We start from the raw sequence: 6,711 nt of genomic DNA, 5'->3' as shown, positions 1-6,711 counted from the left end.
GGTGATTCAGACTAATGCAGGTATTTTTCGCACAGACCGGCAGGAAGTTCAGTGTAGGCTGGTACGTCGCAGCAACAGATGCTATTCAGCGATGCAGCTCGTGCCACAAGGTTGTCAGCGTACAGTCACAGGTTTAGAGAAATCCGTTCTGCGGCACTTCTAGGCACTGTCGTAGTTGACAAAATTCCACTAGAAAGACAGCAGCACACACGCTCAGGCTCCTGTGTCGCCTTCCGTAAAAACACTGGCGGCCTAGGACACACAAAGGCCAACCTCCCGAGGCAAAATCACGAGAGCAGAAGATAATGGAAAAGCAGGTATAACTTTCGTCAGCAATTTGCGGCGCAGTACATGTTCACACTTTTCTCGCAAGGAGACGACGGCGCAGCGGTAACAAAAACTGTGTCGACGAGGAGCACGACCACACCGACGACCAGCACATCTGATCGCACACAACTGCTACGCGCCGGCCAACAAACCGATATGACCGTGGACGCGGTGGGGAAGGAAGCTACGGCGGCAGGGCTTCGCCTCTTCCAGAGAGGGAGAACGTGCAAGGCAGCGTCAGCTAAGTTGAGTGAGACAGGGAGTGGGGGAGGGGCTACGGCTGTAGCGCTTACACGCGCTGCGTGCGACGAAGTAGAAGAGGAGGACGAGAGACGAAGCAAACGCGGTGCAGCGCGCGCGGTGAAAAAGTGATGCGCTGCACGCTGAAGGGCAAGGACGCCAAATAAGAAGGCAAAAGTCAGGAGGGGAAAGAGTGGTTGTAGATGGGCGGCCGCAGAGACGCTGCACCGGCCGCCGGCAGTGTGGAGAGGACACGCCGGCAAACAGTGGCAAAGCAAAGGAGCAAAGGATAAAACGCGCGGCGCGGGATTCCGGATCGGCAAGGTGGTTGTCGCGGCAGCGGTGGCGTGCGCGCTCGCCACCGCTCTCGCGCTGTGCGGAGAACCGCCCGCGCAAGGCGGCGGGGTACTTTCGTCTTTGTTTTACTGAGGTTGCTCGACGGCCAGTGTGGCTGGCGCCGCTCGAGTTTGCCTGACGATCGGCAGATGGAACCAGCTGGCTAGGCTTCAAGCCTGCATTTTAACGCGGAGTTCTTGCGCGCAGGTTTAGAACAATTCGTTGCAAAAGACAAGCGTGTAAGCCCTCTTTCCACTCAATTTATTCCCTGACCTACTGCCTGCCGATACCGATTGAAATCCGTATAGTTCATTGCCAACTTCTTGTAGCCGCCTCTTCACAATTTTGCTGTATGTGTTTTTACTTAAATGGACAACAACGCTAGCCCGTCGTGCGCTGAAACCTAAGCATGAGGCTTTTTTATTAGCTGCTGCCTCAAGCGCACACTTCTGAAGGTGACCAGTGAGAGCGCCAAGTAAAGGCGAGTTTTTTCCGTACTTCACAAAACATTTCCCTGCTTAATCAAAGGAGTAACGTGTTTCCTTCGAATCACGGCCAAGCTCTCGCTGGCGCCCCTTCTTTTATTGTAACTTCATATTCGTGAAGAGAAATTCGACACAGGCATCATTGGTAACCGAATTCCACCCCCTCCACTCCCCCAACCCTCTCGTTGTCCGCACCACATGCTACCAACGTCCTTGCGGCGTCCCCGAAGATTACTGACGCGCTTCACAGGTTGCAGTGGAATGGGGTGCTTGCTAAGATGCATTGGTCTTATACGGAACAGCATCGCTTTTCGCGCATCATTGAGAATCTTGTCTAAATAGTATTTACAGATTTCTTGAACGTTGTTCCGGAATGAGGATTCACAAAGGATCAAAGAGTGCACATCATTTGTGAAAGCCAAGGAACTTAAGCGGTTTGCTTCTGGGCCATACACTGCATCTCATTACGCATCGTCAGAGTCCACACTATACGGCTTATAAAGTAATCTTTCGGGGTCTTTACTTCCGACAGTCTGCAATGAACCAAATACCCCTGTGCACCCGCCGTAAGAATAATCGCAAACGAATTCTATTCGCAAGGAAAAAGTCCGATGAAGAGCCCTAAAATGACTGTCCAGCTCCGATTGAGCACGCGTGGTTCTCGTTCAGTACAGTGGCAGCGCTGCTGCCTACTTCACCCTTGACGGTTTCCCTCGAATGCAAAGTGATGCACACTGATGATTCAAGGAGACAATACGAGTTACAACACAAGGGTTGTATTGCCCCTTCATGCGGCAAGCGTACATATCTTGCGTCTACGCCTTCGTATGTACCGATTTGTAACGCGAGATGCAGATTCGGAGAGGACCTTGACAGGAGGATTAATCCTCAAGTCGAGGTCGGCACCCAAACAGGCTTTCAGGGGTTTGAAACCAGGCGAGAAAGCGGTTAAAAACCTATCAATCGCGTGATTGGCGCCGAAACGGGATTTTTGACGTTCTGCGGACGGGAATGGCCGTCTTACTCCTCGACGTGCTGAGAAGCTTCGCAGAATCGGCGACTGTACTCGGAATCATCAACCCATTAAGGAAAGGCAACCGTCTGTGTCGAAGGGCGGAATAGGACAAATCCGTAACTCAGTATCTCACAACTCTACTGCCTATGTGAACGGCGCCGCGGATGAATATCTGTAGTGCTTCTGAGGTTCCCGAATCATATCAAAGTGGCCCAAATCTTAGGTTCAATGGAGGCTCCTGAACGCAGTGTGGAAGCGACTGCTGTTGAGCCACGCCATCACTTACAAAGGGAACCTGCCGAGTTGCGCTGCAGGCTTTTGGATCAAAGCTGTCACAAAGGGAACTGCGATGCTTTCGAAAACAGCTGGTCTGTTTCCTGGCGACAAGCATATGAGGTGCGTCAGCCTTTGTGCGTTTAATAGCGTGCTTGCTTTGGTCGAGTCGCCCCAGTGGAAGACGGATCCATCCGGGTACAGAAGTTGACCATGATTCCTTTGCAGCGGAGCTCGAATGAAAAGCGCTGCTTGGCGCACAATTTTTTGTTGAAGATGTCGGAAAAGGTAATTTAAAAAGCAGACCAGGTGGCGAAGAGTGCTCGCGGTTTCAGCTCCATTAGCTGCACATGTTCTTCACCTTCATGGTGTTACTCCGCTAGTTGTGGCCGCTCGCCCACCAGTGAACAACGTTACTAGAACCAGCTTCAGTTTAAAAACTCTGGAGCGCCGCGCGGCGCCGCCGCTGCCTTGCGCGGCGAGTGTCGCTACAGTCGAACCAGGCTTCATCGCGCCAGCGGGTTTGCCGGCGGCGTGAACGCGAGTTCAAAGCACTGGCTTGACGCCGTAGAATCCTCGCGGCTCGAGAAATAATGAATTAGTATTCCTGTTTCTTTGATTTTTTCTTTCATAGTCCGCTGAGTTAACAGATTTCATTCATGTGGGCAGCCTGGTGCGAAACGATGCCACTGATAACAGTGGCGGGAAGGATAGGAAACGAACCACTTCATTATCCCTGCCTACGAGCTGTTTTGAAAACGTGTGAGTGTCCGTGTGTAAGAGGAGTCTTTCCGTGCTTGAAGGTCCCTCCCTCTCCATGTTACTATGCACACTCACTCAATAAACGACTAAATCGTGTGCTCAAAGACCCTTTCTGTGCAGACCGGGCCCGTTACTTTCTGAAAATTCTGAAAAAAGCAGTGCGCGGTGTGAAGACCTTGAAGGGGAAACAGAGGACGTACACAACGCGCTCGTCCACATTTGACCACGCTTCCATCCCTCTCGAAGTGGCCGCGCTCTCTGTTTACAGCGCAAGGCAACGTCAATTTGCCTGGCAGCATGTGTAGTGCAATTAGTGTAGTGAACATTATTGCAGGACAATCGCACCCACTACAAGTTGTCCAAACATATATGACTTAATGTTGTAGTATAACGTTCGCATTTAATCGCAGTTAGCTAATTATGACAATCAATAGAGAGGCGCAGTATTTATGCTTCATATGCTATCCAACGACATAGGATTTCATTCTGTAGCATAATGTGAAATTTTAATCGCAGATAACTAATTAACGACAGCTAAATTAGTCATGCCGTTAGTGTTTCGCAAGTATACTTTACATAAGCAATCGAATGATATATGACCTAATGAATCAGCGTAAAGTATCACAATTAAAAAATAAATATATTGAATTTTGAACGCAATCACGGTAAAATATAATCACCCAGGTAGCACAGAATGTGGGGCCCCGGTAGGTCCGATGTAGGCAAGTGGGGCTGGGGAAACCATAATAAAACCTGCATCGGTCCCCGATGGGGCAAAAGTGGGCAAGCCCCATCTGGGCTTGCCCCTGCTCCTCCTGCATGGGTCCCATAGCGGCGTTTCTTGGGCTAATGCAGAGCACATTCCTGCATCCAGACCACAGGGGTCCCTTGCCAGATATTTGAGGGCAATCCAACCTAAATGTGGGCTTTTTATGGGAAAGCCCTCCTAGATCCGAAGTGAGGCCGCCCCCATTAAATCTTTGTGGGACCAACATCGGCCATAGTGGGGCAAGAAAACGGACATACCCACATACTGCCCCAATCGGCCCCTTGTAGGTTACTTGAGGGCAGGGGAAATATGAATAAGGGCTCAATTTGGGCAAGCCCTCGTGAAGCCCAAATGAGGCAGCCTTAGCTAAACCGCTTTAGGTCCCACATAGGCTGTAATGGGGCTGGAAGGCGGGCGTGCCCGCATGGTACCAAAATCGGTCCTTTGTGGGGACTTTGAAGGCCCGTGCAACAGCAGGTGGGCTCTACGTTCAAGAACTACGTCCAGCCCAATTGGCGCTGCCTACATAAAACTGCTTTATATCCCACATGGGCCGTAATGGGGCTGGAAGGCGGGAGGGCCCGCATGATACCAAAATTGGTCCCTTGTGGGAAATTTGAAGGCACGTGCAACAGCAAGTGGGCTTTAGGTTCAAAACCAACACCCAGCCCAATTGGGGCTGCCCACACAAAACCGCTGTAGGTCCCACATCGGCCGTAATGGGGCTAGAAGGCGTGCGTGCAATTGCGTAATCATTGTTTACAACCTTTGTTTGCATTAGATTTTGCCCTAAATTACTATTATAGATGATTTGTATAACAGTTGTAGTCATGTTTAGTCGATTAGAAATTTACATGGCTTTAGTTCTCGCACTCATGCAAATTGCGCTACAAATACTAAAGCAAACTGATTGCTAACTGTTGCCTCTTATGTGGTTGCTTTAGACAGCCTGCAACTCGCAGCACAATATTACTCTTCAGAACACACATCTCCATAGCCTGAACAAGATGCACATGAAGTCTTTTCGGCTAGATGAATGTTATGAATTATTGTAAAATTTAATATTGTGGCTGTTTAGAAAGTGCAGACATGTATAAAATAATGACTTAATTATGTGCATAAATATTGATTGGGAAAACTTGGACTAGGGCTTTCCATCAATTTCCTACGTCGGACCCCTATGAGAATAATGTGGGCAAGCCCAAGTGCGGCTAGCGCTATAGAACCCGCATTGGTCCTATGTCATTATCTGAGGGGCTAACTGAAACAAAAAAAAAAATGTTCCTCCAAAGCGGCTGCCCAAATCTGTCCAAAGTAGGACCATCGCGGGGAGTTGGCGGGATGTGCCCTTTTAACAATGCCGGAAAAATGTGGGCAGCCCCGCAAGGGCTGCCTGCATCAACCCCTAGTGGGGCCCATTGGCGTTTTGTCGACAGCCCCCTTCGGGCCTACGTCGGCCCCTCTTGCAGCACCCACATTGAGCACCGGGGCTGTCCTGCATTGCCTACATCGGGCCCACCGGGGCCCACCCTGCAGAGCCCACTTTGTGCTACCTGGGCACAGTTATACTAATTAACAGGTTACAACAGAGAACTGCAATTATTCCAGCGCAATCATATCGGCATATGCTCTACACAGTTCACTGCGGACAAATTCTGTACACACATTCCGTACACGGCGGGTAAGAAACAAGTAATGCTGCTTATTAAAATTGCCTATTGATCATATGCATGCACGGTCGTTTCATTTTACATTACTTAACCAACAACTGGGAATAGTCCTTATTGATTCTGCCGAATTGTCCGACCGGCAGTTTTTCATGCCACTATTTTATACTTCACTATTGCAATTGCCATGTGCAGCAGGGAAAACGCGGTTGAATTGTAAAGCCTGCTGTAGACGTTTTGGAACATATAGACTAACTTAACTAAAATGTGCAGAAATATCCAGTTGCTCAAAAGCAAGTCATCTGCAGATAGATTGTTAGCACAAATGGCGTAAAATTTACCAGAAAAGTGCCTGCTTCCCGGTTGGCGAAAATAAGCCAAACATCCCGCGCGCGCTGCTGCTACACCTTAAGGACTTGAGGTATGTGAGCGAAAAAGTGAGCGACGCGTCAAGGAGGCACGTCGAAAGCGATCATCGTTCGCTCTGTCGCCTATTTGGGAAGATAAACATGTACGCGACAGCGCGAATCGACGGCAACGCGAAATGGCGACGACGCTCAGTGTTGCTGGCATAGTACGCATCCTTCTATGATGTAGTACACCGCAAAACTATTTGCAAATGCAACAACAGTCAGAATAATATCAAGAACTGAATTATATTGCGACAGCATCCAAAACAAAATGCATTTAGAGCACACTGTATGAGTTTGAGGCGCTTAACATGAGTTAACAGCGCTATACAAGTGGTCACATGACTTTTTTTTTTTTTTTTAGATTAGACGTTCGTTGAATCCTTGCACCATGGTTAGTACAAACCTGGAAATTTACGCGGCATAT

Source organism: Amblyomma maculatum, chromosome 1 (genome assembly GCF_055883805.1).
Source record: "Amblyomma maculatum isolate TAMU_Amacu chromosome 1, ASM5588380v1, whole genome shotgun sequence".
Classification (NCBI taxonomy): domain Eukaryota; kingdom Metazoa; phylum Arthropoda; class Arachnida; order Ixodida; family Ixodidae; genus Amblyomma; species Amblyomma maculatum.
The sequence above is the reverse complement of the archived record's forward strand: the minus strand, read 5'-3'. Positions refer to the sequence as shown.